The sequence below is a fragment of the Peromyscus maniculatus genome, chromosome 21 (assembly GCF_049852395.1).
Source record: "Peromyscus maniculatus bairdii isolate BWxNUB_F1_BW_parent chromosome 21, HU_Pman_BW_mat_3.1, whole genome shotgun sequence".
NCBI classification, from domain to species: Eukaryota; Metazoa; Chordata; class Mammalia; order Rodentia; family Cricetidae; genus Peromyscus; species Peromyscus maniculatus.
The window spans coordinates 50718296-50743215 of NC_134872.1; the positions used below are offsets into that span (position 1 = coordinate 50718296).

The window sequence follows — 24920 nt, forward strand, 5'->3', positions numbered from 1 at the left end:
GCGTATGGTTACCTCTCTCATGTAGCCCAGGCCCATCTGTCTAGGGAATGGCCTGTCCACAGCGGGCCATTCATCATGCAATCATTATGCAATCAAGAAATGGCCTATAAAGGAGCCCACAGACCAGACTGACGAGGCAACTCCTCCATTGAGGGTCTCTCTTCTCGGGTGTGTCAAGCTGGCAATCATGGGGACCCATCATATCTGTCACTGAAAAGCAGAACAATCGAGACGGTACAGTCCCAATGCATCCACGAGAGCTATGTGTGGAATAAGCGCTCAGTTCGAACTGATTCCATGTCACAGGAAGTGCTCTCCTCTTGAAGTGCTATGAAAAGTCTACTTTCTTTTTCAAGGTACCTATGTCTACTCAACCCTGATAAAATAATTTAAAAGTCTTTCATTCTTCAGTGCACCACACATTGTTGGTTAATAACAATGGGCACAGAGCAACAAGTTCCTGATCTTTAGCTGGGCTGAGCACTCATTTTTAAATTATACAATTTTTCAACTTTTGAAAAGCACTGGTTAAAATGCTACATATTTCATTTCTTCTTTTTTTAAATCTAATTTCATCACCATATCACTGATGATGATTTCTGCTTGTTCATTTAACTAAGTAAAATTTTCTCAAGGAGGCTCCTTAATGACACACTCGAGTTTTATGAAGCACAACATTCCCATATCCTTAAAAAGCCTAGAAACAGGTCAGATACAAGCTTTTCTTTAGTTAACAGCTGGGTGGGCCAGATGTCTTGCAAAACGCTATACCTTCTCCAACACGAAAACAACTCCCGCAGGAACTCCTATCAGATCCAGAGAAGGTGACACAGACTTGACTTTGGTACAGAAAGAGAAGGAAGAAGGGACTTCAAATTAACTCTGCAAAGGAACCCTAGGCTGCAGGGTACAAAACGACATACACTGCATATACAAAACACTTTAAATTACCATTACCGTGTGCGAAGGCACTTGCTGTTTGATTGCTTTTGAATCAAAATAGGAGTTTCTTCAACTACACCTTAAATTGAATTAGCCTTAGCCTACCTTATAAATCTTAAAATCAGCCTACCTTATAAACACTAATGAACAGTTTAATAGCCAAAAAGCTTAAGCACCTGGGAGATGGCACAGCAGGTAAGGCCAGTATGACCGCCTGAGCTCAATTTCCAGGATCCACATGGTGTAAGGAGAGAACCGACTCCCACAAACTGTCTTCTGACCTCCACAACTCTCTAACTCTCACTCACTCTGTCTCTCTCCCTCCCTCCCCCCTCTCTCTCTCTCACACACACACTAGATAGATAGTAGGTAGGTAGGTAGGTAGATAGATAGTAGGTAGGTAGGTAGATAGATAGATAGATAGATAGATAGATAGATAGATAGATAGATAGATAGATAGATAGACAGACAGATAGATACAAGCACTTTAGTTTAAACTATCTATAAAAGGCAAGTGCACCCATTCTCCACATACTAAAGTACTAAAATTCCGAATAAATTCTCTTCTGAAAGCTGAGGGGCTCAAGTGACATTACTGAGAACCAAACTTGTACACACTAGTCTAAATACTATTAAGGATAAAGGGTAGCTGCTAAGAAATAGAAAATGTAATCATCTATAATTTGATTAGCTTTTATATTCGAGGAAAATTGGAGTCATCTTCTAAATGTTTGTGCTATCTACATTATGCTGCTTTTAGTCCATGAACACTATTATCATTTTTGTGGAGAAACTGATAGAAAACAGATCAACTGTGGTAAAATGATACAATCCATCTGAAAATTTGTTTTAAGATTTACTTCACAAAAAGGCTAGCAGACATGTGACTGCTTCCCACCTACATTATGCACCATAAACTTAAAAAGCCTGCGTGCATACACTTTACATATGCAGAGAAAAGCAATCAACCTAGGGTCCCAGGTACCACAACAATGGTAGGTAGAAATCAGGCTACCATAAAACAGAGAACAAAGAGCTGGAGCAGATAAAACTCACCATGGAGACAAAGGGTAAGAAACAGATGACAAACACTGAGAGAAAGACAAAAAAACGAACCAACAGGAAAGGGGGACAGATTAAAAGATCATGGAATTAGGAACAAGCAAGACTGAAGAACAGACAGGCTCCTTTGACGACAAAATGCAAGATTACACAAGAAAGTCAAGGGCCATATGGATGGATGCTTCACTGTATCCCAGTGCCAGTGGTATGTATGATTTGAGCTGATCCCACTAGGGATCATGTGCTGGAAACATGATACCAGACTGGCCTGGAATTTGCTATGTAGCTTGACCGGCCTTGTACTCAACAATACCCCAGACTCAAATTCCTGATGGCTGGGGCGACAGGCATGTGCCACCAGATCCAGATTCCAAACAGAGTTTGAATGTAGCACTAAAACCTACCCACCATCCACCCCTAACAATTAATTTTATTGTCTCAACCTGAAGGTCATCATTTTTCTGAACGGACTCGAGTAACATTCCCAAATTTACGCTTTCTTTCATCATTTACACCCTGGCCAGAACAGCATTCTCAAAGTAGTATCCTAACTGGAACACAAGAGCCTCTCAGAGCCTCCCAGAACTGCTGTCTGCCACACAGCAGAAAACCCAACTTAGCAAATCCCTTCCCACACTAACGTTGCACAGATACGCTGCTTACCACACTACCATTCTGTTTAAAGCTTCCGAAAATTCGTTTTCCTCGGATTTTGTTGATACTACTGTTAACCTTTTTCTCAACCACAATGCACTTAAATACCAATCTAATTTCTACTTCTTCCCAAAGACTTATGGTCATTCCCCTACCCTCCCAATATTTCCCCACTTTTCACTACTGAATATTTAAAAGTTTTTGGAATGAGTATATGTAATGCATATATTTTTAACTGATGGTTTGAGCTAAAATTTGACTTAATAAAGTAATACAATGAATATTCATGAAAGCATAAAATAGTACAACACCATCACTTCCTAGTATTTAAAAACAAAACTGTTGCCGGGCTGTTACAGCGCATGCCTTTAATCCTAGCACTTGGGAGGCAGAGCCAGGTGGATCTCTGTGAGTTTGAGGCCAGCCTGGGCTACAGAGCGAGATTCAGGACAGGCATGAAAAGTACACAGAGAAACCCTGTCTCTAAAAAAACCAAAAAGAAAAAGAAAAAAAAATTGGTTTTTGTTATATTAATTTTAGAAAAAGCATTCAGAATTTATTTTTTTTCAATATTGGTAAAATTATAATTAACTAAAAAAGATAGCACCTAATTTTTTTCCTTATAAATGTACACTATTCCAGGTATTTCTTTTTATTTCTCCTCCTCCTCCCTGCTTCCTCCTCCTCCTCTTTTTCTTTTCCAGATGTATCCACTTTGGCTAACCAGGGAATCTTGGCTCAAAATTAATATCATTACCATGGAAAAGTATGTTTATTTCCAGGTAAGAGTCAATCTTCCTTTGTTCTGGAAAATCTTTATAGCATACATTTTACTATTTTAAGCACTCTGAAGATTATAGCTCAGTGGCATTAAGTACATTCAAATGAGTAGGCTCTCATGTCACTACCATTTCATCATGGCCCAAGTGAGATCTGATCCCACTAGGCAAAGGTCCCCAATCAGCCCCTGTGCAAGCATGCTCCCGCGGGTACGCAGGCTCCAGCCCCTTCATGCCGGCACTCAATCTCTGCCGCTGCATCTCAGCAGCTGTCCACCTTGTATTTTGAGACAGTGTCTCGCTGGGACTATCTGTGAGATCTCCTGTGCCTAGGTGTTTCACTGTGGCTTTGCTATGCATTTTCTCAGGACTGGAGAACTGAGCACCTTTTCATAGTCCTAGTGGCCACTCCCATTATCTTCTTTGAAGAAATATCTACTCAAGCCTTTGCCCATTTCCGCTGGTCTGTTTTTAATGTTGACCTTTAGTAGTTCTCTAAGTGCAAGGGTGTCCTGGGTCTTAAGCCATCCTCGCCTAGATGTTTGCCAAGTATGTTCTCTCTTCCTGCAGTCTAAGTGTCAAGACCAAGAAATCTCACCAAATTCAATCTCTTTTTTGTTTGTTTGTTTGTTTGTTTGTTTGTTTGTTTGCTTTTGTTTTTCGAGACAGGGTTTCTCTGTGTAGCTTTGTGCCTTTCCTGGATCTCGCTCTGTAGACCAGGCTGGCCTCGAACTCACAAAGATCCACCTGCCTCTGCCTCCCAAGTGCTGGGATTAAAGGCATGCACTGCCACCACCCGGCTCATTCTTATTACTATTCTTCTCTATACTTTTTTTCTTAGACATTATAGCCTTAACTGTTTGTTGTTTTTTATATCTTTGAAATAAGCAACTTGTGAAATATACCTACTCAAAAGTAGGACACCTTACTTACTAGTTTCCAAAATAATAAGTATCTTAGTAACCTATAATATAAAGTGATTTACACTAGAACTCTATTAAACTCTATTTCGCTGTGAGAGTAGAGCTGGAAAAAGAAGTATTAATCTTTTAAAAAAACATGTCAGGCCAAAATGAAGGTTCCATCAAAATCTAAGCTCTTATATTGTCAATCTCTATAAAATACAGTAGCTCATCTTCCCATATAAATAGTCCAAGTGCACCATACTCACACTACAAGAAAAGGTAGGTCTTTATTGGAATATCTATAAATGTGCAAATTTTTTCGTTTTATATCACCAAGCACACAGTAATGATTAAATATGATGAACAGACAGGAAAATATTATCTGAATAATGTTCTTTTTCATATATATGCATATGATCAGAACAAGAATTATAACTTTAATTTAAAATAATCAATTCTATGGTTATTTTTAAATAAAGACATTTACTCTTAAGAGAAGATAATAAATATTTACGTCAAGTCCTAGCAGCATGTAAAAATTAAAGAAGGCAGGTTTCATTGGAGACGCATGACTGTCACTTCCTATGAGACCAGAACACCACATTGGGATGTCAGCCCCACTCCACATCACATGGTTCAGGAAGGAAAGATCATCAGCAAAGAACAGTCATAGAGAGTGACTAGTTTTCCTAACTCTGTCTCTACTCATTCTCTTTAGCATAAATGAGAGAAATGAAAAATGATGATCTCAAATGTCTCTTCCAGTTCTAAATATCCATGATTATTTTAAATAGACATATGGGCAAAAATTCCAGGATTTCCAGGTTTATACAATCTAGGAAATGAAACCAAATGATATGTTTCATTTTATCACTCATGTGGTAAATATTTAAGTTCTCCATGTTCTAAGCACTATGGACAACATGTAAAAACACATAAAATTCCTGGTTTCAGGGAACGTACATCCTAGGAAGTAGACATGAAATAAACAAAGAGGTTAAAAAATGTATACAGTAGAAATGTGATTACTACATGCACGAAACCTTAAGTAGGCTAGTATGCTATCAATATATAGGTAAGAAACGCTTGAAACAGCCCACGGTGGGGCCACGACAGTGTAATCTAGGGGATCAAAAATACACAAGAACTTTTGAGTTTTACTCTTTTTAGAAAAGGAAAGCAATACAATGTTTTTGAACAAAAGAATGACTTTCAATTAATTTATATTTTAAAAATAAAACATGGCCATTGCATAAAGAAATCAAGGAGTATAGATATTTTAATTAATTAATAATAGCACAGAAAATGTTTGCCATGTACCGAACTATTCGAAAAACATATTTAATTATTTCCATTTTCATAGCAAACATATGGGATATTTTGCAAGTAGAAAATGGCTCACAAGAGTGATTTTTAAAAATTGTCACAGTCCACACAACTAGACTATGATACAGCTGGAGTTTTAATTTAAACAACCCGATTGATTGCTTTGTATATACTCAAGCTGAATATAAAGTAGAAAATGTCCAAAAGTAAAGGTGTTAGTCTAGAGAGACAGTACTGTTATGGAGCAGTTACCTGTGATAAGCAAATCTTAAAAATGAAGGAGATATTTACATTTTTACCAAGTAAATGTCAAGCCATACAAGATCTAAACTAGCCTGGACTACATAAGGAAACTCTTGTCTCCAAAAAATTCTCCAATGATACATGGATAGAAACATGGACAGATGGACATATAGATGGATAGAGTAAATGTCAATTACAAAGGGAACAATGACATTTACCAATCAGATATTAAATAAAAGATATTCTTTTGAAAGACAGCAGAAAAAAAATGTGTAGTAGAGGGAACCACAGCTCTTGTTTGAATCTATTATAAATGCAAGTCAACAATATATCAATAGGCAACTATCTTTAATAGTCTAGAGATCAAGACAGATAAACTGATGCTATATTCTGGTCATCAGGATGTAAGTGACATTTAAACCATTTTAAAGAGTAAGATGGCCTAAAAGAAGATCACAAATGATATTGGCAGGTTTGATAACTATTATACACCCTATTTTTTAAAAAGGTAAATTAATTCCCTTTAAAAATTATTATACAAATATTGGCAATTCCATCTGAAAATCTGAAATAAACTATCAGAACCACCAAGAAATATTTATTACAGTATGTTTCACGATGTGTATGTTTCCAGAAAATTCATTCCATAAAAATGTCAATAATGTATTGGTACATATCCACTGAATACAGATTCTACTTTAAGCAGGCCATAATGTGAGTATTTTATAACATAAAAATAGTTTTAAAACACCTAGAGGAAAATACTGAGTTTTGTATAATTCAATAAAAAAAAAACAAACATATTTCCCACAAACATCTAATGCCCCTAATGTCATTAGAAAAACATGTAACAAAGCTGTCAGTGATCTAAACAGTCTTAATCCAGGAGTGGCACTTTTGCTCCCGGGTAGCGGCCCTCAGGATGCAGACTAGACTCCAGGCTCAGAACTCACACCCAAGTCACAGCTCCCAGGAATACACTGATTCTTTTTACTACTTTCCTGGATACTGTGGTCCAGTGGCATAATCCAGTTACAACCACATCTAAAATACGGATTCAGCAACAAGCTCAATTCCTAGTTAATTCTAAAACATCTTTAAAAAAAAATCCAATCACTTTTAAGTACAATCTGAGAAGAAAACTTGAGCAAGGCTATCTGAGACCAGATTATACTATCAAACAATTTGATTCTAAAAGAAACTTATGAAAACCTCTACAATAAACTACATAATCTTTTTAAGGACTCATGAAAATTTACCAAGATTGAACATATTTCAGGTCATAAAACAAATGTAAATACATATAACGAAATAGGAATCTTAAAAAGATATTTAAGAAATATTTTAATTAAGTGAAAATGTAAACAAACATATCAGTATTTGTTACATATCCATAGAGCACTGCTAAGAGAAGAAAATGGTGCCGGGCAGTGATGGCACATGCCTTTAACCCCAGCACTCAGGAGGCAGAGGCAGGCGGATCTCTATGAGTTCGAGCCCCGCCTGGGCTACAAAGTGAGTTCCAGGAAACGCACAAAGCTACAAAGAGAAACCCTGTCTCGGAAAAGAAAGAGAGAAAGGGATGGGGATTTAGCTCAGTGGTAGAGCACAAGGCCCTGGGTTCGATCCTCAGTTCCAAAAAAAAAAAAAGTGTGCGCCTTTAATCCCAGCACTCGGGAGGCAGAGGCAGGCGGATCTCTGAGTTCGAGGCCAGCCTGGTCTACAGAGTGAGTTCCAGGAAAGGCACAAAGCTACACAGAGAAACCCTGTCTCGAAAAACCAAAAAAGAAAAGAAAAGAAAAAAGAAAGAGAAGAAAATGGAACAAAAATGCACATATTGGAAAGGGGCTTAAATCAATAATTTAAGTTGCCTACTAAGTTGAAAGAGGTAAATCTAAATCAATCAGAAAGATAAAGGACAGAAATTAATGAATTTTTAATAGAGAAAAACAAAACTCAATGAGACCAGAAACCATTTCTTTTTGAAGGGCAATGAAACTGATACTTCCCTAGTCAGCAAAAAGAGCTACTATAACAGCTATTGATAGGATACACTTTGAAACACACGAATACAACTGTGGATTAATTTTGAGTCATGTCCTGAAAGCACACCAAACTGTAAATCCTTAGGAAAACAAATCTTGTGTTTTTTGTCAGCCTTGGGAACCTGACATTGTCTTCAGAAGAGCTGACTGCAGAGTGTGTATCTGAGATAGTCACTGCACGAGCAGGCTACTGGCCTTCTTTGGGCACTGAACAACCTCCCTAGAAGCTCTGTGTGAACACTGTTTATTGTAAACATCTCCTCTCCTTTGTGGAGACGGAATGTGACTAGCTATGGCTAGTCAGACAGGTACCGGGTAAGTAGTTAAATGACAAGGCCTAAATAATAATTTTAAAACAGAAAAGTCAAGGCACAGTGTCTGGGGTCATAGGACTGTAATACCCAGTAGCCTGAGAGGCAAGGTGTTATACAATTTCAAGACCCTCAGGAACACAGATGAAACAGCTCTCAGCAACAACATTAGCAACCAAATCCAGATACATATACATATGTCACTGAATGAACAACGAGGACATAAGCCAGGGGGGAAGAATGGCTAGCTCAATACCTAAATATCAAACACCATAATCTACAACATTAACAACTAGAAAAAAATGGCATCCCCTTATCAGAAATGGGGAAAGAAATTGACAAACGTAACAGTTGCATGACTTGTATTTTATGACAAAGGGGTAATGTTAATTTATAAGCTGGGAGACAGCATTAATGGTTCTTCTCACCATTGTTTACCAGTTCTCTGTAAGAAATCCTAGACCAGACAATATGGTTACAAGAGGAAGGAGAAACTGAGTGCACGCCTTTAATTCCAGCACCCAGGAGGCAGAGGCAAGTGGATTTCTGTGAGTTCAAGGCCAACATGATCCTCACAGCAAGTTCCAGGACAGCCAGGGCTACACAGAGAAACCCTGTCTCAAAATACCAAGAAAAAAAAAAAAAAAAGGAGAAGAAAACACATGGGGAGAGCTATTGGGAATGAAGAGAGGGGGGTAAAGTCGATTAGGAAACCGGGAAGGAAACAGCTGAAAGAGGAGTGAAACTGTTTCAGTGTGCAGAAAACACAATTTTCAATAAAGAAAACCCTATGATATCTAAAAAGAACTAGCTCCCAGAACTTCCAGAATATGAGAGTTCACAAAATTGCAGGATATAAGCTAAAAACACAAACACAGACCTAATTTTTATATACAAGCATTGAGCAACTGGAACTAAATCTTGTATTAGTATTTAAGATGGCGCCATAAAAATAAATAGACAAACCATGTGAAAACTAAATACCAAAACTTAGAAAAATCTGATGAAAACAATAGAAGAAATTATTTTTTTAAATGAAAAATTATATCATGTTTCAGGGACTGGAAGTGTCAGTATGGTTAAGGTGTCAATCACAATCTCAGACTTCTCTGTAGGCAGAGACAAATAAATTCTAAACATCATTCATTAAGGTAAAAACCAAGACTAGAATGGCTGAAAACAAGTTTCTTAAATTAAAAAACTCATGCAAAGACATTTCCTTACTTCCCATAAACTACAGCGATCAAGCCGGTGTGGCGACAGAGAAAGGCCTGATTTCAAGGGCCATCAACAGAAAAGAAGGCAGACAGACACGCCCTGGTGACTATTCATAAAGACTGAATGGCAGCAGCCATTCAATGGAGCAGGGACAGGCGGGACACAAGTCAGGCCAGAACAACTGGCTCCTCACAGCGAAGGTCGGACAGCTCAGCAGTTACGGGCGAGCACTTCCTGCTCTTGCCGCAGAGGCCTGTGTTCGAGTCCCGGCACCCACACAGGAGCTGACGGGCATCTGCAGTGCTAGCCGCAGGAAATCGGATGCCCTCTTCTGGGCCCTCAGACACTGCCTGCACATAGGACACACATGCAAGAAAACCACCCATATACAGAAAATAAAATAAACTTACAAAAAATCAACAATGACCTATGCATCAAAACTTTCACAAAAATAACTCAAAATAATCATAGGCTTATATCTAAAACAAGAAATTATAAAAGTCTTGAAACAAAAGAAAAGAAAATCTTTGTGGGTTCTGATTAAACAAAGAATTCTTTAACAGAATTCCAAAATCCTGACACATAAAAGGAGAGGCAGAAAAAGATTTAAACAAAACTTAGGCTTTGGCTCTGCAGAAGATGCTGCTAAGAGACTAAAGAGAAGCTACAGGCTGTGAGAAAATGTCAGCTGCAGTTCAGAGGAAGGATTTCTTAAGTACTGGGCTCTAGAACATATTTTGTAAAACCTCACAGATTAAAAACTCAGCCCTGTAATCAAATAAATAGGAAAACAGTAAACAGGCCTTCTACAACATCAAAAAGCATTATAGATGGCAAATAAGCACGTGTTAAATAAAAGACCTTTGGTATTATCAGTCATTAAGGAAATGCAAAAAAGAAGCGCAGCATATTAATGCTAACACCTATTCAAATGGTTCAAGCTTTTTTAAACCATCAGAACCTAAAATAAGCTAGCAATCCAAGGACCACTCAGGGTGCCGAGGACCTGGAATCTCACACACTGTTGAGAGGAATGTGAACTGCATTAGCCATGTGCAGAACAACGAGGTGGTGATTTCTATAAAACTGAGCATAAACTACCACACGATCTGGCATTCCACCCCCTAGGGCAGAACTCCAACAGCAACGAGAGGTGGGGCAATGGGCGGCAGTCAGCATCGCCAGTAGGACGAGGCTTTCCACAGCGGCCTGCAGCTACCTCCTGTGCATCTCTCCTTACTTTCTCACGTTAGACTAGAGATACTCACCTGGACTTGCTGCACTTTCATTTTGTTTGTATTTTCGAGTACTTCATTTCATTGTCTGTTATGTACATGTACATAACATTATATGTAAGCATCACATGGTGTAATTTAAGGGAGAAATGGTTTTCCTAGTTAAAAGACATTTACCTCTGCTGTCTTGAAAATGAAAGGGGAAAGATGTGAGCCTTCCTCTGCCGGGGATACTAAAGGAACACAAAGGAAAGAAGACAGCAGGCAGGATCTCTTCAGAACTTCATGTACGACAGAAAGCTTTCTTTCTTAATGGGAATTTAATCCAGAGGAAATAAGTCAACAAAAAACAAGACTTTTATGTCAGAGAAAGTCTGACAAAATTCGAGAATTTATTAGTTTAAATCCAAACTGTCACCCCCAAAAAACAAACCCCCTATTTCTTTTATTTATTTATTTATTTATTTTTATTTTATTTTTTGAGATGGGGTTTCTCGGAGTAGCTTTGCTCCTTTCCTGGATCTCGCTCTGTAGACCAAGCTGGCCTTGAACTCACAAAGACCCACCTGCCTCTGCCTCCCAAGTGCTGGGATTAAAGGTGTGCGCCACCACCGCCCGGCCAAAACCCCTATTTCTGAGGGCTTAGTGCCCAGGGCTGCAATGCTCAGAGGTAGAGCTGTGGGAAGTGGCTGGCTTGGGAGATGAGAACAGATGAGATCAACAGATGAGAACGCTGATGGGTCCTTATCTGATGGACTAGGAGAGGTGATGGCAGCTGAGAAGGCTAAGCAGAACTGAAGGTCATGGGTCCTTGAGGAATGCTCTGGGGGTGATATCATCTACATCTTCCTTTCTGTCCCTTCTATCTCTCCCCCACCTCTTCTCTCACCTCCTCCTCATCCCCCCCCCATCTTCTCCCTCCCCCCCTCCCCATCCCCACTTCTCTGCTTCCAGGATGCAATGGAGTGGCAGGTCATTCCATCACATGTGCCATGATGTGCCTCAAGGAAGCCTGGACTGGAAGCTCTAAAAGCAAGCCACACCCTTTCCTGTTTGAATAACGTTTTTGCCTGCATCTGAATACAGTCCTTTAGCACAGTGATGGAGAGAAAGCTCTCTAGCACAGGGACCGAATGCAGGGTCCTGGTGGGGCTGACCACCAGAGTGCACTGCGCATTGACAGACAGAACAGGCCCTGCACTTCACCTTCACCTCTGGGAAATGACACCAGAGTCTGACGGGAGCGCCAAGCACAGACTCAGGGTTAAGGTGCTGGGATAGGTCAGGCTAAAGGAGAAGTTGACCTACTATGTTCTGAGAAAACTTTCACCTTTATCTCAGGCTCAAATGCTAGAATACACATTACCAAGCTTATAAGCCCTAGATACCAAAGACTCTTTTTTGATGAAATATTGAGTCTAAAGGGGGAAAAAGCCATAATTAATGATGACATTGAGAAATCTCCCAGAAAAATAATCAGGCCTCCACCTGGTTACCCTACAATAAAAGTCCACCTCACATATATTTGTGACTGTCAGTGTTGGGGCCTAAATCTATCTATCTATCTATCTATCTCTCTATCTCTCTCTCTCTCTCTCTCTCTCTCTCTCTCTCTCTCTCTCTCTCTCTCTCACACACACACACACACACACACACACACACACACACACACACAGCTTCAGTTTTCTTTCAACTTTGATCTTAACAGTCTTAGTAAATTGCCCAGGCTGACCTTTGAACTCACTCTATAGCCCAGGCAGGCTTTGAACTTCTGATCCTTCCTGACTCAGCCTTCTGAAACACAGCGCTCAGCCCTCACATACATTTTGATGTCTCATTCTTACATATGCATAGGCACAAAATAAGCATTTAAGGAAACACTGAAGAAAAAAAGATACTTTAGAAATGAAATTATGCCTAGGGAAGAAATGAAAAGAATAATGAAGGAAAAAGAACAAGGAAGACTGGAAACTGGGCAGACAGGGTAAGAACGAGCTCAGTATGTGCACGCACTGCACAGTGACTCCAGAAGATAAACAAAAATAAAATGGAAACAAGACTAGAAAAGAAATACTAAAGGGAGATTTCCAACTGAAAGAGACAGCACAGCAAACCTTACGAATTCGAAAGCTCCCGATAGGGCGAGGGGTGGGGCCCTCCTTCCCGACACTCTGGGTCAGAATGCAAGGGAAGGTAGAAAGGAGTGGAACACATTTTACAGGAAACTGAGTTGGCACCTGAAGTCTACCAGCAAATGATATGAACGCACACACAGCATCTGGACTGTGCATGTGCGCATTCTCCACTGTTATGCTTGGCATTGGAATTTGTTATGTACAATCTTTCAACAATAGTCAACATCTAAATTACATTTTTCTAAAACAAATTAGTTTCTTCTCCAGACATATTCTAAGTGACTGTGAAGGGGGAGCTGCCAAGACAACCATTCAATGCCAGCAGAAAGTCAGAGGAAGATTAAAATTTTACTGTGAGGAGTCCCCGAGGCATGAGGGACTGTGAAGAAATGCATAGCTGTCAGTTTCAATCTGAACAGCAATGTAATGACAGAATGTTCCAGAATGCTCCAGTCCTAAACTCTTCTCTTGATAACAGCAGCATCAGGAAATTAAAGTCTAAAAGGTGAGATCAAAAAGATGAAGTTTTCAGGTAGAAAAGAGTATGCATCAATAAAATACCACTAATATTTTCAGAACTCAAATATTTCTCAAAGAAAATTCAATATATTTTCACAGAAAGCCAGGTCCAGCTTCATTTGATCATTAGGAAAAGTCAGAGCACTGAGTGGATTACTCTTCACGTTGGAGTCCTATGATCTCCAACAGCTTACATAAACAGGTAAAAGGAAAAAGGCACCAAGAAAACGAAGCAATCTCTGAGAATGAAAGCTGACCGTTATATTAAACATTCGTGCTCAGTAAGTTACTCTGAGACCAGCAGGTTTTACAGACTGAGTGGCAAGGGGGAGACTACAGAAAAGAGCCAGCTGATGGGAGGTGAAAGGGCATGCTCAAATTTAGCTCCCTGTCCCCAAGTAAAGGAAGAGATGATATGTGAGCCGGCTCTCAGTCACTATAGCGAACACCCAAGACAAATCAGCTGTCTGAGAGAGTTGGTTTTGGCCTTCAGTTTTAGACTTTTTCAGCCTATAACAAATGGACCCATTATTCCGATCCTGTGGTGAGTGAGGCAGATGATCATGACAGAAGACTGTAGCTAAGGGTTATTCATCTCATTGCCAGAAGGGGAGGAGAGAGCAAGATCTCACAATTCCCTTTGAGGGCAGAGTGACTTACACCCTCCCATGATGCCCCAACCCCTACCTCTAGTGCCAAGTGTGGGCACTATGGGATACTTCAGATCCCCACTAGGGAAGACGACAACACACAAATGTTTTTATTCTCAGCGATGTGCTACATATTATTCTATGGACATTTCCTCCAATGCCTATCATCAATGGATATAAATCTCACTTTATAGACAATAAACTATACCACAAATGGTCAAATATACTACCCAAGGTCACAGTTAATGAGGGTGTGGTAACTTGTCACAGAATTGTCCCAAAAGTTATTTCTACCACAGTTTAGACGAGATTTGAAACTTTAATTTGAATGCATTGTTGATGCTTTGAAGGCTGCAGTGGTTCTACAAAAACCATGAAGCAAAACAGATTATGGTAAAGGGTGTTCTCACCAAGGCCTCTATACAGTCCTGTAGCCCAATCTGTAAGCCCAGTCTGTTCCATTGACTACTTCCTCACTTCATACTATTTCAGAAGCATGCTTCTGGGCTACAGCTTTCCCCGATGGAATTTCAGACCCAGAGCAGACATCTGAATGTATAAAATCGACAGAGTAAGAGCGCTACAGTGCAACACAAACAGGTGTGTGAAGGGAAGGACTGTGTCGGCAAAGGAACACGAAAGAACAGAGTCCTACACTGGCTCATGGAAATGTGATGTAGATATTAGTTTAAGGTGTATTACTTTTGTTTATGCTGCATTTGTTTAACTCTGTGAAGCTGTGATCCTGTGCCTGTGTAAAACACCTGATGGTCTAATAAAGAACTGAACAGCCAATAGCGAGGCAGGAGAAAAGGAGAGGCGGGGCTAGCAGGCAGAGAGAATATACAGAAGGAGAAAAGAGAAGGAGGAGGACTCCAGGGGCCAGCCATGCAGCTACACAGCAAGCAACAGAAAGTTGGCCAGAAACTAAGACAAGCTAAGGCCAGGCATTCACAATTAAGAAAAAGCCTCCATGTATGATTTATTTGGGAGCCGGGTGGCAGGTCCTGCAAAAGAGTAAAAACTCCCAATAACAGAAATTGTCCATTCAAAAAGAGTTTTGTGCAGCCCTCTATCATGCCAATCACATTTACTAGTGAGCAGCATCATACATCAGAAAATAAGAAAGCAAGCCAAGAAAGAGAGTACTGCACTAAGGATTACTCCTGGGGCAGCTGGGATCAAAGCCTTCTTGCTGCATGATTCCTTGGCCAGAAAAGCAAGAAGAGCCAGCAGACGACAGAAAACAAAGCACCTCCTGATCCATCAAATCATCTGACAGCTGTAAATGAATGAAAAAAGAAATTTTACTTTTCACTGTTCATGCCATCTCGGAAATGACATAAGTGACCAGATTTAGAAAAGAGCTACCTTCAGCTTCTGATGTGCTGATATGATTTGCATGAGTGTGCAAAAATAATGTCAGTGAATAAGAGACTTCACCTATTCTAGTTTGCTTTCTGTTGCTGTGATAAAACACTAACTAAACCCTCTACAGGGAAGTGTTTATCTCATCTTACCCTTTACAGTCCATCAGTAAGCAAAGCCATGGCAGGAACTCAAGGCAGGAAACTGGAGGCAGGAATTGAAGCAGAGAGCATGGAGGAATGCTACTTACTGGCTTGCTCAGCCTGCTTTCTTATACCACCCATCACCAACAGGCCAGGGGTGGCACCATCCACATGATGTGCTCTGGACCCTCCCCCATCAAATATTAATCAAAATAATGCCACACAGGCATACCAATTTGATAGATGCAATTCTTCAATTGAGGTCCCCACTTCCCAGGTAACACTAGTTTGTATCAAGTTGACAAAAAATAATCAGTGCAACAACTAACGAAGCCACCATTTCAACAGAGCGCAAAACCCAACTGAGAATGAAATCTCACCGTAGAGCTCAACTGTCAGAGAAAGTGTCAAATAAGAAGCAGTCATCTGCATATAGTACACACCTCCCAAACATACAGAAATGAGTGCAAATGACCATCACTAACAAAAAAACAAGATTTCAAATGCAAGTACATCAAAGCAACTTGTTATAACACAACCTTCTCAGAACTTTCCATTCCTTAAAGTTTTATGAGGCTCAGTAAGTTTTATTTAAGAATATAGTGTTTAGGGGCTGGAGAGATGAGATGACTCAGCAGTTAAGAAACCATACTGCTCTTACAAAGGATCTGAGTTCGGGGCTTAGCACCCACATCCTGCAGCTCGCAACTGCCTATAAGTACAGCTCTAAGGGGGGATCTGATGCCTCTGGAATGCACATACTCACAGACAGACACACAGAAAGACACATATTTTAAAATAAAGAAAAAATATTAAAAATATATAAAGCTTAATGGAATGCAAACTAATATTTTATATCACTCTATTATTTATATTAGCATTTAGATATTTGTAAATCATATTTTGAGCACAAAATTAATTTATAATGGACAAATGGTCTTGATTTTCCATACTTTTACAATATGTGTAAATCAGCATTTATGTGCCACAAAATGATACTGCATATTTTAGTGTTTCCTTCATCAGTCAGGATGTGGACATGAGATGAGTTTAGCAGATCATTTAATTTTGCACCAGAAATACTTCTAAAGTATCCATGTTGATTCCTCATTTAAGAAAAGAAAATGTTTTTAAAACTGGGAACAGGCAATTGAATAAATAATTACAAACCAGGCCTGCTTTAGGTAGAGGCCTTATCATGTAATTATAATGATGATCATTTACAAGTATCCAAAATGACTCCAGCATTTTAAAGAGCTAAGCAGAGTTATTTTTAAAATCAAACATATGTGCTTTTTCTGTTTATGTCTTTGGAAAGAACATTCTGCATAATGAAAAACACGACCAAATTTTTCACAGTACATCACTATAAACCCTGTAATTGACTTTGGGGTTGGTTTACTCTATATCTATTTTTGACCACGTAGAAAACAGCAATGATGTGGTGAAAAGCCCAAAATGCAAGTCCCATCACAGGCTCAGACTCCACTCTGATTAGTACAAAAGTATCATGTTTTTGCTGGGAAGTGTGCCCATCCTAAAAGAGAAAGTTCTACTGCACAAGAATCTCCTCTTTCAAAATCCAAACTACATAAAAAGCAGTATCCCTGGTGCCTGCTCTGGGCCTGGGTTAGAACCTGGACATTTTTACACAGATCCCCTCCATGAAAGACACTGTAACAATGACATTCAAAACTGATGCTAGGAACAACAGGCTCATCATTCCAGTTCATGTGAGAGAAGAGAACTGGGTATTTCAACACTGTATTCACTAACCCTGAACTATGGAATTAACATTGGATAATTATCTTCTTCACATCTTAACAAAGATTAAACAAAGAATTTAATTCCCTTCCAAAAGCTTTGAACCCAGTTAACTCTGGCAAAACTAATTTACTATTCCTAACAAAACCACTGTTTTTCTTCATTGAAAAAAAAAGTCTAAAATACCTCTGAATGAGCACTGCTGGCCTCATCAATAACATTTACATATTAGCAAGTAAAATAAACGAAAGGAGCAAAATGTTGTGTGGTTTACAAATCAGCCCTGCAACACCTACCACAGATTTATCTCCTGCGAGCTGACCCAACCATTCCTTCTTCTCAGTAAATAAACTAAGTTCTGTGCAGGGTACTGCCGAGAGGTTTTCAGGGGCCAAGTGAAAGAATATGCTTCAGATGGAAACTTCCACATTGACAGCCTGCCCACTCTCGGTAGTTATTAAAGGGTCCACAGCACTCTATGAATTAGTTGTGGTTTACCTAAATAATCATGCCAGTACTGCCAAGGTCACTGCAAACTCAGCATACTATCTGAAATCAGTGCACCTTTAAAGCTAGTACTCCTCTGAAAAATCTAAGTGAAAGTAACAATTTTCTGCCAGCTGTTAATTAAAAGATAAGTCATATCTAAATTACGCTAAAATTAATTAGGTCAATTATTTATATTTGGGTCTCATACTGAAGCTAATTATCTTTTGTCTCTATATTTTCATTCAAATAATAAAACAATATATGAGCTACCTATATTCAACATCATCTCTAAACAAAGAATTCTCAGCAAGCCAACCAAATGAAACCTCACACTAACATCTATTCTCAAAGTAGAGAAATATCTGAGCATGGTAACTGAATTACAGAAGTTGCCAGAAGGAATCACTCAGAGACTTGGGATGCAGCTCAGTCAGAGGCCTCAGTTCTATTCTTTGTATTAAACTTCTCATCCAAGCAGATAAAATTAAGCACAGTCCATCACCTAAAACACTCAATGAGCTGCTAATGTTTACAACAACATACAATCAAAACTGAGAACTGAAGTGTCTTTAAAAGTAGATTCAAGCAAACAGGCACTTAAATAGTAAGCTTTTTCATGAAGGATTGAGTATGATCTTGTCACAAAGTACAAATTATCTGTACATCAATTCTCTTATTAAAATCCACTTGTCATTTAAGAGAGCTTGAAGGGACAAGAGGTAAGAATAAGAAACAGTTAAAACCAACTTGAAAACAGAAAACTTACACTCATGTGTGCAAGGCAGTATGTTATTTATTTTATAGATGCTACTGATATTATTCTTTTATAATCCACATATGAAATCCACCCTTCCCATTTTACAGGTCAGTAAGCAGATCTATAGAAGTAATATAATTTCAAACACCTTGGCACAGCAATAAGGTAGCTAAGGATACAATACATATCTACAAAGCTCTAAACAATTACCATCAGTTTCACGTATTTAAAATATAATTTAGCTTGCCATCAAGGCTTTTTAAGATATTATTAACTATACCAAATATACAGAAACAATCACTCTTGATCTAGCCAATAACTGGAGTTCTTGCATCTTGTTCCCACAACCTTAACACTGGAAGAAGTGGTCAAGGACGAGAATAACAGCACAGATTCCAGAGGTGAAAAAGTTGTTCGGGTGCATATGGCAATATATTTGCCTAGGTTTCGAGGGGAAAACAAAAAGAGATTCAGGCAAATAAACAGAACACAAGCTGACCTGTAATTACAAGTGGGATTTGAAGGTGTTTCTTTGAAGGTGTTTCTGCTTTTTTTGCAAACTTCAGGTTTAGCAGAGTCAGACCTTTACTTAGATTTACAGCATTAGCAGTGTTCCCCAGGAGCAGAGGAGTACTGAAATCTAAGGGGAAGGACCACCAGTCTGCCCAGTCAGTGCCCAGGACAGAGATGTGTCCTCTTCTCTTCCTCACAACTACCAGTGACAAGTGCCTCCACACTGCCTTGGGCTCTTCCTCCTGTCCGACTTCCTGCTGCTTTCTTCGTTCTCTTCATCGGACTGTCCTTCCTCCATCCCTCTGTCCTCACCTCCTCCACCCTCCACACTGAAGCATGTAAAGAAGTACTGTGACAATAACCTGACAGGACCAGTCCGGCCCAGGCCACTTGGCATCTGTATATTTGACGGCTGAATCCCTAGAACTGATTGCTTCTTAACTACATCACTTTGCTGAAGCTTTTTGCTTTACAAACTAAGATCTGCCTTGGATTAAGAAAGGAATAGGGTTTTGAAGGGTAGAAAGACTGAATCAGGGGGCCACAGAAATGTACACGAGAGACCACTGATGTTCTGCATGAAGACGGCGCAAACTAACACCGTTCTTGGATCCCAACAGCCTCCAGTTGAGTAAAAGACTCAGCCCCTTCTCTCCCAACAGGCACACTTTTCCATCCCATGTAATCATGACCTCTACACGAAGGCACCATGGTGATTCCAGAGTGCTTCAATTAAAAAGAAAGGATTTCATATACCTAGCCCATTAAGAAAGATAAAGATACTTTAGAATTACATACAATGAAGTATCAGTAAGTTTGACTCAAATGTTTTATGTACTCTATTTAAATATTTTCCATCCAACATACAGTAAAATCAACCCCGTATAAAGCAAACAAATTCAGCTTACTGAAAAAACTTACTGATCTCAATTCATGACCAGGAACATAGTGGAAGTAGACGAGAAATAGGAATCTACTAATGCTGAATTACTAGAAGTAGGCCTGATTAATCACAAATGAATTATCAGTTTAAAGGTAAAAGCTGTACTTTTGGAAAGGTCTTAAATCAGACTCGTTTATGAAGCGTTTACATTTTTTAACTTGTGGTGAAAAGGGGAGATAAAGTCCACCAGCCAACTTGGGTTCTCACTCCCTAAGTTCCTCAATAGACTGAACTTACAATGAGGATGAAGAAAGGAATGAAGAGGAGTGCGAGGCCGCAGCTCCTTCTCCAGCACAGCACTGACCCTCTCTCTCACAGGCTCTAGAGTCCCTCCATAGCACACTCACCTTTCACAACCAAACCTTGGTTCATTAAGCTCAACTTGTTAATACATCAGTAAGACTGTACTGGGGCCCTGGAAACATCTAAATCTCAAATCAAAATATATTTCTACTGCAAGCACACAGTGGTTCTCAGACATTTTTGCTCTCCATTATTCTCAAAGATTCCAATACTTCAAGGGGAAGGCTGCTCCAGTACAGCCCATCATCTCCAGCTATCTGGATAATCTTTTACAATGCATCTTAGATAGAAGAGAAGAATACAAATGGTACCTTTGCTCTAGTATATACTGTGGGTAAATTTTTACATGAGTAGCTACAGGACCCAAAATACAACAACTGAGATGTGAGCTCAGAACACTGTGACAACAGTCAGATCATCTGCTTTATCCAAGGAACCTTTATTGAGCATCCTTACTTGTTCAGCTCCAAGCTAAGCATCAGAAGCTCAGTTTCAAATAGAATACCTTCTTAAGCATGAAACCTCTTCTATCACAACAGCTCTGAGATATCATGAGATAACAGAAGAAGGACAGTGTTACAACTGGCCCCACAGAACACCAGAACTCTGGGACTGGGAAGAAAGGCACTGGGGAAAAATAATGACTAATAAAAGTTGGGGAGTAAAGAAGTTAACTGTTAAAAACAATTTTGGCAGATGGGAAAGAGAATACACATTTAGAACAGTGGAAAACGAAGCCTGAGAAGTGTGTACAGATAGAAACACCAACACAATCTAAATGATGATAAAATAGCTGGAGCAAACACACATTAGTGAGTTTGGGTGCAGCCATTACTCACGCTGGGTCATGAGTGGGCTCTGTGTGGATGTCTGTCTCTGAACTAGACAGTGAGCTCACAGGCAGACACGGGGTGCGGTGGCTCACGCAGTATTATCTTTCTGCCTCTGCTGCTGCTTCCCACCCTTTAATAAGCAGGTGGTTTCAGAAAAACGAAAATCAGGAACAAACCTCACTGAAAAGCAAAGGGCTCCTCTTTCTAGCACTTCCCCCTTGAATCTGAGAATCCCAAGACTGGGGTGAGGATGGGAGACGTCCTAAGGACAGAAACACAACAGCCAAGTGCACACTTTTAAATCAGATTCACTCTTAGATCTCTATCACGTGTATTTAGTGCCACCTAATGTGCTGGCCTCGTGAGGTTCTGATAAGGTACAGACGAACAATTAAATTCGATGTGAACACATATATTTAACTTATAAGGACTTGGTCGATATAAGCTAGAATTCTCCAGAAATCCTCCTCTGCAATTCTTCTCTATAGTTTTCCATTTGACTGTACGTAACCAACCACTTCCCTCCACTGTCACCCCTATTTTCCCTAGTGAGAGGAACACAGGTCAGATTATCATGGGATAATCAGTGACACTCTGAGCCACATACAATGCACGAAGGTTTGAAGTCTGACAACCCCAAGGTAGTCTCCAGATAGCTTTATACAGCCATGCCCATCACTAAGAGAAGGCTAACCAAGGATTGCCATGTAGCCTGAATGAATAAAGTATTTGCTCTCAAATTCTGGTGCACTAGGCTGGAAAACCATACTGGGAATATCCTCCAAGCCCTGTTAGACTTTTGATATCCTAGAGAAAGAAAGCCACCATCATTAACAAAACTTCAAATACAGCAAAAATTGAAAAAATTAAAAATGAGGAGAGGTAAGAAATGTCAGACAGCCGGGCGTTGGTGGCGCACGCCTTTAATCCCAGCACTCGGGAGGCGGAGGCAGGCGGATCTCTGTGAGTTCGAGGCCAGCCTGGGCTACCAAGTGAGCTCCAGGAAAGGCGCAAGGCTACACAGAGAAACCCTGTCTCAAAAAAAAAAACCAAAAAAAAAAAAAAAAAAAAAAAAAAAAACCAAAAAAAAAAAAAAAAAAAAAAGAAATGTCAGACAAAGAGCAGATGTCTAGCACAAAGCTCCAAAGTCAAGAATGTGACAAGTAAATTCTCTTCCTGTAAATAGATCCAAGTACTTCCCATGGAAGTTAGTCCAGTCTCCAAAGGCGGACATTGGGAACCACAGAAGGATGCTCCCAGGCTGTTTCTCTCAGTGAGTCAGTTCTTTACTGTGTCAGAAAGAACCTCCTACCCCGAGAGCAGAAGGCAGCTCCAGAACTGACAGGCACTGTCTCTCCTTTAATTGTATGGAACATCAATCCTTACACAGTTATTTCTCTGCTCTACTTCTCACTAAGTACATCTCTATTCTTCCACCAAAGCTCAAAATTCCTGCCAGAATTCCATATCCTGTATAAAGAGACTTAGGCTTAGATTCCAGATACTATTTTGCTCTCGACAAGAAATCTAAATTAGTAACATTCAAACAGGTAGTGGTCCTTAATCTATTCATATCTATATTCCAGCCGTCATACAAATACAAGTCACACCAAGCATGCTGAGTGCTAACTTTGGCCAGTCAAATGCTGCATCATCTACTACTTTGTAATACACAAAAAATATAAAAATAAGTGGGTGGGGATGTGTAATTTCAAATATTTGGGCAAAGAAAAAGCCCTCTATGACTAAAACAAGATGGCAAATGACTTCATCTTCTTTTGGAAAATAACCTCATTATGACAGCTTGCTAACCAACTAGTTTCCAAAGCCACTAACAGTAGCCTATAAAGTCACAGCTGCTACTGTTGCAAACAACTAAATGTTGATTCCATTCTCAATGTCATTTGAAAAGACTAATGAGTTCTTCTTCAAAGTGCTGCAATGTATGAACAAGAAATTGTATTGAGGAAAAGACAATGAGAAGTTCATGCCCTGCTCAGTAAGGACGATTATAAAGGAAGGCAGGGGGCCGAATGAAAAAGCTCGACTGTGAAATTCCTGGACAACAGGCAGCCACATTTAGGGGCACTGTAGGTCACCAGTGAGTAAGACAGTAAACTAGTGCCTATTCTGATCCTCGAGCCATGTGACCATGACAGGCGATGCACAACTCTCGGTAGCTACCTTAGTTCAAGGGAATAGCTGAGTATTATTTCTGGAAATTCTAAAAATGAATTAAATTTAAAACTCTCAGATCCCAATTATAGTGGGAAAGAAGTGTCAAATTAAACTTGTGCTTAATTCACAATTAAAATTCATGGTTTTCTTTGCACTTTATAATATATTATTTTAAATACTTTTAAATTGTCTTGAAATATTGACCAAAATTAATTTGACTAAACCAAATTATAGTATATCCATGGAAAGGAATACTACACAGCCATTAAAAAAGGCATTAGAGAGTATTCATGGTCCACACAAAATATTCATACTTAATGAAAAAAGAGAGGTAAGTTGCATTTATGTTGTGTGTATGTGTCATACATGTACATGTACAAAAGCTTTCACAGTTTTGAACTGTGATCTCCAGTCCATACTCACATTTAACTGTCTAAATGACATTTCAATTTGAACATGTAATGGGTGCCTCAAAGTTTACTTAACAGAAACCCAGTTATTGACAGAGCTGCTCTCCTAGGCCTGCATCAGAGCGGACAGCAGCCCCGCCCTTCAGTTGTACGGGCAGAGGCTTGGAATCCTTTCAGACTCCTCCTCTCCTAGCAAAGCCCACACTGAATTACTTAGCGTAGGCCCTGCTTCCACCTTTTAAATACACTGATTCTAATCACGTGGCCACTCCTTAGTGTACTGCCCTGGCCCAAGCCATTCTAACTCTGGTTGCCAGGCTTGGCAGCACGTGCCTTTACCCACCAAGCCGTCTCCTCAGCCCCATTGTCTTTAATTTCATGACGATTCATGTTTGGGTTAAATTTAATAATTTCAATAACATACCAGAGATTAAAGTAACGATTCAAACTATGGACTTTTTAAGTTTGGTTGGGTTTTCTGAGCCAGGGGGTTTCATTATGTAGCTAAGGCTACATAAGGCCAGGAGCTCACTGTATAACCTGGATTAGCCTCAAACTTACAAAACCCCTCCTGGTCTCAGCCCCCTGAGGGCTGGGATTGCTATGAGCCATCATGATTGGCTCTATGGACTTTTTGTTATTACTACAATTATTATTGTGTGTATGTACATGTATGTGTACACAGACTGGTGCCATGACACATATGTGGAGTTGGTCAAAGGGGAACATGTAAAAGTTGGTTCTCTCTTTCTACTACGTGGCTCCTGGGGATCAGACTCAGGTCACCTGCATGTCAAGCCCTTCGCCACCTGAGCCGCCACCTCCCCAGTCTGCATCTCGGCTGATCAGAGAAGAACCTCATTTCAAGGCACAACCTAGAATAACTAAGGTAGAACAAACCTACCACTTCAGTCTGAGTCCAGTTTAATCATGCAAAAGCATCTCCACGGTGCTTTATAATATCCCAAATATTTTGTCCAACAAGTTCTTTGACTCCCAAAATAATCTTGGGATGAATTCAATTTCAAACAGGAAGTGTATGCACATCCGCATGAATTACTATAAATATGAAAATGGCAAATGTAAAGTGTTGGCAAGCATGTGGAGAAGAGGGATCCAAACGAGACAGAAGAGGGTTCCATCTTCCCCTGGGAATTCGGTGGGGTAAAATACTATTAAAAGCATTGTTAAGCCG

General features: G+C 39.7%; 1 protein-coding gene across 5 annotated transcripts in view; it reads right to left on the reverse strand.

The window, feature by feature from the left end:
- Supt3h (SPT3 homolog, SAGA and STAGA complex component) overlaps nt 1-24920 on the reverse strand; it is a 353629-nt gene that overhangs the window by 267708 nt on the left and 61001 nt on the right. The window lies entirely within an intron of this gene.